General features: G+C 33.7%; 1 long non-coding RNA gene across 1 annotated transcript; it reads right to left on the bottom strand.

Moving 5' to 3' along the window:
- Positions 1-7080: 7080 nt before the first annotated feature.
- LOC144998314 (uncharacterized) lies at positions 7081-8045 on the bottom strand. Its single transcript, XR_013660248.1, has 3 exons — positions 7739-8045; positions 7290-7354; positions 7081-7179 (listed from the first exon to the last, which is right to left on the bottom strand). It is a non-coding gene; the product is annotated as an uncharacterized LOC144998314 (long non-coding RNA).
- Positions 8046-13153: the final 5108 nt, after the last annotated feature.

The raw sequence follows: 13153 nt of genomic DNA, 5'->3' as shown, positions 1-13153 counted from the left end.
GCAATCATATTAAACTGATAAATCCTCCAATTCGTGTCAGCTATTTTCACCTGTGTCACATGCCTAAATGCAAGTCAAAATAAGTTTACTGATCAAGTAAAAAACAAACATTATATAGAATGCCCTAAAGTGATCAAGGTCTATGGGATTTTGAAATAGTGGTGGAAACGAATTCTTATTACTAGTATGTCCAGGGAGAACTTTTTTTAAGCTGGTACACCTAGGATCCCTGCCACAAGATCAAACAGGCTGTCAATAGTAAGTTGTCACTATTGTTCTCATGGCTTTATTGTGTTATGTGGAGACTTTGTAACCAGGTTGAATTGAAGAAAAAAAAAGATAAATATAAAAGAAAGAAAGATGATAGTTAAATGTATGAGAGGTAAAAATGTAAAACATACAGCAGGGGTTTTTGACATTCTTTGAAAATGGGGAAGACTTCTATCTATGAATCCGTTTGGAGCTCCTTGACCTCCTACTGATTTGTTGACCAACACATGCAATCATTTGGCTTATGTTGATTGTTTGGAAAAGAAATTAATTCTATTGAATTTGTTGTTCATAGAGTTATGGAAGATATTAGATTGAAGTTATTTGGTCTTAAAGTTGGTTATTTGGGGCTGAATATAGAGATTTGTAAAAATTGGAACATCCCAATCAAAAATGTCAATGGTTCTGATGGGGATTGATTTGAATTGTTTTTTGGTTAAAAGGAAGTGTTGGCAGGTTTGCTGTCGTGGTTTCAGGTTGATGAGAATAAGGATGGATTATAATAAATGTGTTGTTTTGAGCAATTGGCTTAAAGGGTATTTTGGTCTATTTTGGAAAATAAGAAATTTATAAGAAGGTATCGTGAGTTGCAATTTCAAAACTATCTATTTTTCTTTGATCTTTTTGGATTCTTGGTGGGATAATATTTTGAAGAATAGAGATTGCTGGATGCGAATTCAAGAACAGGGTCTGATTGTGATTTTTTTGGATAATGAGGAAAATTGGATTTTTTTATCTCAAGCCTGCTATCGCAGGATCATATGGAGGGAGGCATACTTGCGATTTGGAGATTTTTATTACTAGGATGGGAGAATTTTGGGTCAAGGGCATATTGGGTATATCCTAATTTTTGGTGAGTTTCGTTTTTGGTCAGAAGAGATTGTTGGTCGGTGTAGGGTGAATAGTACTTGGGATCGTTCTTTTAATGGAGGTTTAAGTGGTGAGGGCATTTTGGGAATTTCTTTTTTCCTCAATGAATTTTGGGGCTGGAGCGATCTGATTGCTGGTTGGATTGTTGTGCATATTAATTGCTTCCCTGTATTCGATTTCCTTTTCATATATTCTTCTGGGTTTTTTTATTATCGGAAATGGTGGAAGTTCTTTTTTTGACTGTTTTGAGAAGAAAGGTGTGAGGCAACTTAATCAATTTTTTATTATGGTGGTTTGGACTTGTGATTGGCATTTGAAGATTGATGTTGGGATTTGGAGGCATATTTGGTATTGTTTTGATCCTTTGGATGGTGAACATGAGGTGAATAAAAGTTATTGGGTTGTAAATATGGCTCACGGCGTTCGATTTTTTTAGAGTTGGAACCAGGGGCATTTTGGTCATGTATATAGAAATTGTGTTAGAATGATTGAGAAGGGGTTTAAACATGATAAGGATTGGGTTCTGACTTTATTCATTTGTTATTACACGCATGAAGAGAGGTTTTATGGGAATGGGAAGTTTTATATTCAGGGGTATTTAAGGAATATTTGAAAGCCTAAAATGTAGTTTCATATAAAGTGTTTTGCTTTTTTTTTTTTTTTTTTTTTTATGTTTTATGTGCCTTACATTATGTTTATTTCTCCATATTTCTTAAATAGGAGGTGGGAGTGAAGAAGTTCGAGGCGTGCTTTACCCATAGTTCAAGAGAGAAGCAACCGTTGAGCCTCTGTTCTCCTTTGTTCTTTGTTCAAACAGGTGTAATTATTTTAGATTTCATCAAATATTTATTTGGTTTTAGTTGTGACAAAAATATTTATAATAGTCGTGACACTTAAGTTTATCCTTTGTTCTCCATTCAAAAATATTTTAGTTGTTTGATTGTTTTGTAATTAAGTTCCCTGGATGCTTGTTAACTAGATCTGGTTACAGAAAAAAAAACGAACAAAAAAAATATTTTTCATTCTGATCAAAATTGAAATGCATTGGATGTTATTTTGTTTGCCCCTGGATTGCTTTTCTCTTTTCTGACCATTTTACCCCTAGACACCAATGCATGGATCTTTGCTCTATTTTGGTAACATAAGCCCCTCTACGATTTTTTTTGTCTCCCTATGGTTTCATTTTGTTTTGGAATTATATGGTAAAATGATGAATTTGCCCTAAATCATTAAATGCATGTGATTGAACAACTTTAATGTCTTCAAGTTTCAGCCCCTTTCCTTGAATTGCCAAACAATTGGAACAAATACCAAAATACCCTTTTAACCCTACAATTTCACAAGAAAAGTTTCAATTTCAATTCCAATTCCAATTCCTTCAATACCAACTCTTTATCTACTTCCTTGATTTGTGAGATTTGTGACATTTTTCAATAGATTCACGTGATGGACCTTCTTTCTGCAACAACATTGCCCCTGCTTCTTAATCCAAAAAAATCAAAAATAGAACATAATATTTACAACTTCCAATTCCAATTCCAATTCCTTCAATACCAACTCTTTAGACAGATTCTATTCCTTCCAAAAAAAAACATTAACTCTCTTACCAAACCAATGTTGCAATCAACCTTCTTGTCCTTAACTCTCTTAGCCTTGTTTTTCCTTCTTTTCGGCTTCTCTTCGGCTTCAGTGTCATGTCATTCACAGAGAGCTCCTCCGTATTATCCTCTTCAACAAGTCTGTGCAAAAACTTGGGTCATTAATCACCCATATATACAATAATGTAAATTTCCATTATTTGGTTAATTAACCTTGTTTAATTCACGTGTGTCTGTGTGTATGCATGCTTCATTTCTGTAATTTGATAACTCATATTTTCTGTAAAACTTCATTTCCTTTCTGTATCTGTAATAAAATAATTACTTTTTTTTTTTAACATCTCCCTAATTTCCCTGATTCTGTGGGACCAGGGAGCTTCTGAAAGGTGAATCAGAGGGACTTTTGAAACTTCCTGCATTCCGCCCTTATGTTGAGTTCTATGCAAAGGTATATTGTGAACTTATTATTATTATAATATAATAACCAAATGTGATGCTAAGTAAACTTTGATCTTTTATTCACGGGGTAGAAACTAGAGAGGTTCCTTCCATAGGAAACCTAAAAGTGCACACTAAATGTGCACTTTTAAAACAAAGCCATTCCCATTGCTTTAATTAAGTAGAATTTTAATATAAAATGTTACGTTTTAATAGAATTTAGTTTTAAGCCATGTCATGGTTGTTTATAGGTTTGACTGAAAGGGTGATCCAAAGTTCCATCAGTGAAAAACTTTTTAGTTTTGGTTTTGGATGTTTTTTGAATGATATTTTGGTAAACTTTGATAGTTTTAGTATTGTAATGTTTGGTTGTATTGTTATTCGATGTTTTTTAGTATAAAAATTTGATGATTGTAGTATTTTTTTTCTTTTAGAATCATAAAAAAAATGATCTTACAAGTTCGCGACGGATTGGTGAGAATAAAAAAAATATTTTAATGCATCAATTTTGCGAGGGATTAGCTACGAAAAAAATATCATGTCTAAAGTTTGTGACAGATCAGTGATGGAACAAAAAAAAAATTAATGTATAAATTTTGCAAGAGATTAGCTATGGAAAAAACCATGTCCAAAGCTTGCGACAGATCAGCGATGGAAAAAAAAATCGAATTCTGCAAGGGATTTGCTACGGAAAAAAAAACTGTTCAAGAAAATTTGCGATAGAACAGTGATGAAATGACTTTATCAAATTATGTCGCTAATGCCCTGAGTAAATGTATTGAGTGACATTCAGCGACGGATATTTTGTCGCTACATTTGTCGCAAGGAAAAACCTCTCCGTCGCTAAAACCCTCGCTGAGAAATTAGCCACCTATTAATTACCTATGGAGTAAATCCATCGTTGATCCATCGCAAACAACATTTAGCGACGGATAAAAACTCATGTTTCTAGTAGTGTTGTAACTCTAGCCTTTCACTAGCTTTTTTTTATTTAAAAAAAACCCTTTGGTTTAAAAAAAACATCATATAAATAATACCCACTTATATTTTTTGAGACTTATTGAGCATATTCAATGTCTTAGCATATGTGAAATTTTTTGCCATCAACAAAGACCGGACTGACATTTTCAAATACAGGAAGGTATTGAAAGGCTAATACATTTGTAGTGTTGTTCCTTTATGAAACACGTGCTTGCATCTCATGAGAACAAATTATGAGTAATGTGAAATATGTTTAATGGATGATGAAGTATTCAGATTCATATGCAAACCTTCATACACCAAAACATACAAACAAACATTTCATTTATATTTATACTCATACAAATAACTTGACAGAAAATAAAACAGGTTTTAGATGTTAGGTTTTCTATGTATCAAAAACACATAAACTAGGTAGTGAAAAAATAAATTATGATATACCTAAGCATACATGCAACCTACGGATGTATGCCTTCGTGCTTGAGCTCTCGTGCTCGTGACCTTGTTTACATGAAAATGACTCAAACTGGAATCCCTTTCTTGGTTCATAACCAGTAAACTCAAAAGTGCATAATCAAAATATAACTAGGAGGAGTTAAACTCTTAATGAATTCCTCCACAAAAAGGGACAAAGAAGACGCGAAGCTTCAAGCCAAGAATAAGTAAGGATTATGGCTTTTGATATCTTCCACTGTGTTTGTTGGATTAAGTGTCGAATCCCATAACTATAATTTGTATATACTTGAACTGATTGTAGCATAGTTTTTTTGGGTTGTCCTCATAACTAGCAACTGGACGACATGACTTTTGGAAAGAGACAGAGAGGTTGATTTATTATATAATTAATAAATTGAAATAAATAATTTGTTAATATGTTGTGAGAACAATATATTAATTACAAATAGTTATATATAATTAATATTTAATCAGAAATTAATAAAAATTAAAAGAATTAATTAAAAGTCTAGGGTCTAATGTGCAATTGTTCAATAGTTGAACAAGAGGCTCCAGAACCTTCTTGGAGAAGGTTTGACGATTTCAATAAGGATATTCTAAGGTTTCTATAAGTATAAATAAGGCGTTGGATAATTAACCATTTGAAATATTATTATTATCTTAAAATTTGGGTTATGTAGAGCATCCTTGTTGGACAATAAAAGGGCCCTCATCCCAAAGGATTTTGGCCACTCATATCTTTAGACGTATAACCAAAATTCTTATATGCCCCTCTCCTCTCTCCATATTCATCTTGTTGCTAGTGTTGGGTGTGAACCACTAGAGGAACGGTATTTGTGGTGCTTTCTCTCAAGGCTTCAACAATACAAAGTTCTTTGTTATTTGTCAACAACAATCAAGGTATATTTCTCTTAGCCCTAATCATATTTTCGAAAATATGTTAGGTATGCTAGTGTTTCTTATTTGATGTTGAAAGTTGTATATTTAATTAGAGAAAACATATATCTTATTCTAGATTTGCATGCACACTCAAATTTTTTTATTTTTTTATTTTTTTTTGTTTTGCATAAAACCGATATCTTTAACATTCCACCCTTATGTGATGAGATATCCCAAAATGAAATTCTTTTTAATTCTTATACGAATACTATCCACCATAGGTTCTATAGTATTCCCGATTAATAAGCTATTGATAAATTGCTATTCAACCCTTAAATTAATTAGACTATTAATTAATTCTCATAATATTTTCAAATTACTTTATAATTAGTTATTAAATCATAATACGTAATAAATCAATTCCCCTTTTGTTGATTCTACTTGATTTGAGTATTGAAGGCAACTCAAGAGAACCTTCCTATTATTGTAGATATCAACACTAGTTAATGATCTTGGAGATACTTTCCATCAGTCTACCACTTTGACAGGACATCCACTATAGATGACGATGTTTTGTCAAAACGTAATACTTGCAGCACAATTTGGAATCACATTGCTCCAACCAAGGAAAACATCTTAAGAAAACATCTTAATTTGCATGTTAGGCTTGGTCATCTATACACTAGATTGAACCTCCTTAGAATTAGGATCCCTTTGCAATCATCTATATGCACCCTCCGTGCAGCAAGCAATGAATTTGAGTCACACTTATTTCTTGACTACCTTAAAGACATTGAGGTAAATGTGATTTTGGGTCATTGGTGGAGGGATATCCCAATTACAGGTGTGCCCATCATGTATTTGTTTTTGAAGTTGGACCACCTCTACTCTGATGGCCCTGTTATGGATATTGTAGATATGGGAAGAAGGTTGTCTTCTGTTGGAAATGTTATGGATAATGTAGATACGGCAATGAGGTTGTCTTCCGTTTGAAATTCAAGAGCAGCAAAGAGTTAGTAGGTGATCCAAGTATTATATAGCTAGAAATGATGAATAGTTTTGTTAGTAAATCTGCTCTCTCAATCCTAGCAGATGTGAAAGTTTTTGCCATCAACAAGGGTTGGACTGACATTTTCAAATACGGGAAGGTATTGAAACGCTAATACATTTGAAGTGTTGTTCCTTTATGAAACGTGTGCTTGCATCTCATGAGAATAGATTATGAGTAATGTGAAATATGTTTAATGGATCATGAAGTATTCAGATTCATATGCATACATTCATACACCAACACATACAAATACACATTTCATATATATTTATACTCACACAAATAACTCGAGAGAAAATAAAACAGGTTTTAAACAAAGATTAATCCAACCTGTAAACAAAGAAAACTACATCCGCTACTTTTATCAGCAAAGGAATGTATAAGATTGACCAGTAGATGTTTTCTACTTAGGATTTTTTAATAGATCGAAGTAGTTGATGTATATATACAGTTCAAGTTGGCCTCTGTTATAACAAAAGTTCATGTTTAACCTTTTGACGATTTATCTAATACACTAAACATAAGAGGCCTATACAGTTAATGTAATCCATATGGTCCGGCTTTATTGACTGAAGTAATTGGCATCTGTGATGCACACATGTGGCTGGTAGAGGATATCACCCAAGCAAATTCAGCCTGAAATGAAACATTAACCCATAAAACCTTATGAGTCCACAATAGAGGTGACAATTACAAACTGCACATATTAAAAATTAATCATAATAACTGTAGGTTGGGCAACTTACAGGGGAGCCTTCCTTTCGTCTTTTATCTCATCTTCTAAGGATTCGTCTCAGCCAACCACTTCATCCTATTTATTATAGTGAACATTGGTTAACTTTTTTGGTTTGCCACACAAAAAAAAAAACTTATTGAAAAACCTATGGATGCAAAAATTAAAATTAATAAAACTAAAGACTCTGTCAGATCTTTTTTGCTTTAAAAAGATCTAATACTGGATCACCAAGTATCAGTATCTTTCTTGATATTTACGGAAAAAGCATGTAAAGAACTAAAGATCAGATCTGCAACACGGTCTCCATAATCTCCAAACAGTATTCAATAAGAATTGAAGTAGATGTCAGCTTTAGACTAATGAAATTAACGTTACTAGATATAGCATAAATTGTAAAGTTGAGCAGAAAAATTGATTGGAATCCAAACATTTACATAAGAAAACGTTATACAAATTTACCTTCTCAAGCTAGGGGCCTCGGACAATCCAACAAAACCAACCCTTGAAATGTTATGAACACCTAACTGATAACGATCTGATTCTACTTGGCTGACAACAGCATACAGATCAATGTATTGTGTGAGTGACAGTCGAACAGCATAATCTTCGAAACACCAAAGTATATATGGCGGATCTTTACTAATTTTTAGATCTATGTGCATGATGAAGGAAAAAAAAATCGACACATAAAACTCTTGGTGATTATCATAAGTCGATAACTTAATGGAAACAATGCATGATTTTCATATATGTAAGAAACGATTGGTGATCAAGATTGACAGCGGCTGTGAAATCGTATTGAAATGAAACTTAACATATCGTATATATATAGTGTGGGCGTAACCCTAAACCTGATATCTAGATCTAGCGTTGAATATTGGATTACCTAATTATTAGATTAATCACACCCTGGTGTTTTTATATTAGCACATTGTGGTACATTGATTGGGACTTTGTAATTTATATATATTTGGATTCCTATTACTATTTTAAGTCAATGTGAGTTTCACAACACGTTCAAACATGCTATGGACGATTAAATCTCAAGAATTAAATTTGTTGGTAAATATCCATTGATTTTCGATAAATAATTGCAAGAATCACGTACACCTGATAATAATATATTTGTGAATTTGGTATAACTTTAAAAACTAATGGTGGATATATCAACTTACCAAACTCATCTATGGGCAATGTAATAACTGTGTCAGGCATATGTTGCATGCTACTCCACCGTGACTAACATGAAGAAACCCTAGATTTCTCATCCGAAACAACATACCTTACTGTAAATGCTCTACGTTCCTCAACAAACAATAAGGGGGAACAAAAAAAAAGTGGTAAAAAATAAAACAATTGTAAGGGTGTTCTACTATTAATCATTTTGCATGAAATGAACATCTAATAGAATAAAAATATGCATGCTTTCTAAGCAATGGACAAGCATATTTCACAACTCAACAACACAACAATTTTTCTATGATTTTGAGAACTATAACTTGCATCCAACCACCTAATTCTAACCATATAAGGGCCTTGGTTAAGCTGTTTCAATGGCCCCACGATAGTCTTTTGCTTCTCGGTATCCCACCATCAAACACTTGCAACATCATGTATGTCTTTCTTGATTCCGGATGGATAATGTAGCATCCGCACTTAGGGCCTAAAACTTTTAGATCTAACGTTTTCTAGGTTTAAAACTGTATGTGATCAGTTGGCTACAATCGGCCAACCTGTTGATGATATGGACAAGATCCACTGGTTTCTTTGTGGCCTTGGCCCTTCGTTTGAGACCTTCTCTCACTACAAACAATTTGACATTTAGTGGCATACATCTTCTATGGCATATATTTTTTGTGCCACTATATTAAGTTTTTAGTGGCATATTTTATATGCCACTATAAATATTGATAGATTTAATGGCACTTACCATTTTACACCACTAATATTCATATTTAATAGTGGCATACTAATTTGATATGACATTAAAGCTTATAAATTATATGCCGTACAAGTCATTATATGCCACTAAAGTTTTATTAAGATTCTATCGATGCTATTTTATGCCATTATAAGTTTGTTTCTCTTTTTTATGTCTTTTAAAAAGGGGAAAAACCTCATTTCCTTCTATCTGAAAAATATAAACGTGAAAAAGCAAGTCGTACGTAAAGTCGTTGAGCTCTATCGCATCCCCGATCTTCAATTCCATTTATCGAATATTGGAATCGTAAGTAGACCACTAGAAAAAGATGTATTATGTCGTAAAAATCCTCGATGCTTCTTATTTGTAGTGTCATTTTATATTTATGTTTCGAACTCCTAGACAAAGTTCAAAATACATAGACGATAAGGGTTCAAAACACATAGACAATTAGGGTTCTCGACAATTAAGGTTCTTATTTGATTTTGATTTCTATGGATTTAATGAGCCTTCTGCATGTAACTGTGTCATACTCGATGCTTCAAGCAATTTTTCATCATTCTAGTTCACTTGCACCTTCATCGTATTAGGCTGTTAACCGAAGAACCACCACCCATGGGTGCGATTTCTAGGACTTGGATGAACCTTCATTATCCCAATGTTTATCGCTTAGAAATCCTTTCTCTATGATGATCACTGAACGAAAAATCTCACCAACGATCATCCGCTGCACGATCTCCACCAGCTGCAGTGATACAACTAAGGCTAACATAGCTCCTCAGCCGATACCTTGGTGTTGCAAAATAGATTCACTGGATAATGCGGCTTCGTTGCAAAAATGGTTGATAGATTCCGGTTTGCCGCCTCAAAAAATGAAGAGAGGGGTCTTGTTGTGAATAATAACACCAGGAAGGGGGGAGAAAATTCTATTTGTACCTCCCTCACTCGTCATCTCCACCAATTCGGTATGATATCTCATATTTGATTATTACATACATAGACCTTAACGATGCATCTATGTTGCTCAAAAAGTGATTTGATTCAAAGATTCATTCAACTGACCATCACATTTGGAGAGTAAATTAGGTTACATCTTAAAGCTTCAAAGCATGTCCAGTTAGGGCATTGTAATGAAGATTTATTGATAATACATACACTACTAGAAAAAAAGGCCTTTTACGACGCGCAAAACACGACGCTCTTTGATTTATGTTACCCATTAGAGAGCGACATTAAAAAAGTGTCATCTCTTCAAAAATTTTAAGGATTTAGGTCGCGCATTCTTTAGTGCCCTTAAATTAGTGTCTCATGTAAAAATATTAAAAACACGGAGGGCACCTATAATAAAAAGGGCGTCCTCTACAAATGTCGCTTTATAATTTTAATAAACGCGCGTTTCTGGGACTCAGGGGGAAACTAAATCCCCCAAAATTTTGAACACCCGCTTCCTCTTCCTCTCTACTCTCTACACCCGCCAAATCGACTTCATTCTCTCCCTTCTTTCTCTCTGCAAACCCCTTCTTCTCCGATCGACTTTCACTTCCTTCTATGTGCGAACCCTAATCAAACATAACACATTTGAAATAGTAATATCTTCTTTCATTTTCTCCCCTGCTACTCTCTGTAAAACCTAGCAGCCGCCACCACTAGAATCATGGAAAATCCCCAAAAATTTTGATGTACCCCGCTCTCTCCCCTTCACCTCTACCCTACTCCATCTACAATGACTCCCCACGTTTACAAACCCTAGTCTAGTTGCGCTTCTAGCCTTGGTCCTATTTCTTCATCCATTCAGCAAATTAGGGGAACACGACTTCTTATTCATCCCTCAACTTCATCTTCTCAATCAAGAAAAAAGGATTATGGTTTTTTTTCGTGCATCTGCATCGTCTTGGTGGCGATAAACTCTCTAAGGTTCGTTAATAGTAACCCATTCCTGATTTTTTCTCCCAAATATGGTAAAGTTGTTCGTTTAATTAAAGTTTCCTTTCTTCAACAAAAATTGTGTTTAACTACGGCCGACAACTACGATCTCCTATTTCTCCCAGGAATGGGAGGTGTTACTATGCTACGAAAAGGACGCTTCTACAATCTCCTATTTCTTCAACAAAAAAGTTTATGATGGCGGAGTCGACAACTACGGCTGCCACGACTACTACTGTGAGTATGTTTTTTCTGATTTTTCATTATATTGATTAAATTTCAGTTTAAAATTTGTGTTTAACTACTTGATGTTTGTCTTTAAAATGTTGAGAGTGATGAATCTGTTTGGTTTTATTTTTGAACAGAAGAACTTTATTTCTTCATCCCCTATAGATCATCTCGAAAATCTCTACCCCTCTCTTAATGTTATTTTGTTGAACCTCAGTTTGATGTTTTATTTTATATTTTACAATGAATCGATGCTTAAAGTATGTGATTTTGGCATTTGTTTTCGATGGTTATAAATGTACAATTAAAGTAAATGGGTCAGAAAAAAGAGAGCATATATGCACTCCAAGTTATCGACAAAATGCTTGAAAGAGCAATCTTCTACATATGAAAACAATGTGTACCTGAATTAGATGCCAGATCTTGTTCATGGTAACTGAGTTACCACTAGAAGAATCCAGGCCAAGATTGTGATCATATGCATTCTTAAAAGCAGTAGCTGACTGAAAAATGGAACAAAATACACATTAATAAATAAATCGAGCAACAAAAGTATGATAAGTTGATGGACTTACTTTATATTCTAAACTACGTTTTCTTGCATCATTGAGTTTTCTCACAACCTGGACATATGTTGCAGCCTTTTTATCAACTATTGCCAAAAGCTCCATGTTAGAAGGACCAGATGAAATGTGAGGACTAGAAAATAGAGATAATATTGGCCCTGATCGGTTAGCCCCAATGCTCGAATCAGTTACATTGGTCCTTGCTAAACTGGAGATGCGGCTCAAGCTGTGAAGAAAGTCCCTTTTTTCCTTTTGCCAGTCATCCTGACAGATAGAAAAAAAAAATAGGTAATTTAGTATTAAATAGGCGGTAAAAGGGTAATATAGTAGATATCAGAATACAGAATTGAAGTGTAACTTTGACTTTGTGTAGAAACTAACCTCTAAAATTGTCATCATGTAGTCACTAAAGTTTATGAGATTATCTTTCTGGGCTTCCTGAACAGCAGAAACCATTGCCATTTCACGAACCTGAGATTATTAAAATGTAACATAAAGAGCATGAATGTATAACCATGTGAGCCTCCTGCAAATGGGCTAGGTTAGAGTCCTTTTTTCTATTAAAAATGATTGAACATTTAATCTTTTTTATTTTATTTATATATTTTGGTATTTAGGGCCTCCAAATGGGGAAAGCAACTTTGAAGAAGTAGTGGAGTTTGATCCAATTAAGCATCATAATTTCTTCTGTCCTTGGGTTAATGGAAATGTTGTTGCAGCACGGGTTGAGGTGTTGCTGCAGCTTCTTTCTTACCCTTCTTGAAGTTTGTCTTCAATAGTCGTGCATCCAATTAAAGTAAGATCATTTTCTATTAATTATGCCACCTGTTTTTTTTTTTTTTTTTTTTTTTTTTTGGAGTTTCACATGTTTTTAAATATAAATATAAATATTTTTTTCTTTGTAAATTTTGAAGGAGTTTCACATGTTTTTTTTGGGGTTACTTCAATGCTTTGTTTTATGACCTAATTTAAAAAGCTTAACCGAACCGAAGCTTATCTGATTATTTATTTACAGGTTTTCTCAGTCTCCATTACACTCCAATAATTTGTATTCTTAGATATAAAGTTCTCGAACTTTTTTGTTATAATATATTGCGAAATTCAACAAATATCTTCCTCATGCTTTCATGGACTTTGACTTCAAGAAGACACCATTTCTTTCATTGCTTTTTTTATTGCTTTATGCAACCAAAAAAACATAAAACCTAAAAAATAAATCCAAAAAAATGACCTCTA

Source organism: Lactuca saligna, chromosome 5, assembly GCF_052625555.1.
Source record: "Lactuca saligna cultivar CGN05327 chromosome 5, ASM5262555v1, whole genome shotgun sequence".
NCBI lineage: Eukaryota > Viridiplantae > Streptophyta > Magnoliopsida > Asterales > Asteraceae > Lactuca > Lactuca saligna.
The sequence above is the reverse complement of the archived record's forward strand: the minus strand, read 5'-3'. Positions and strand labels throughout refer to the sequence as shown.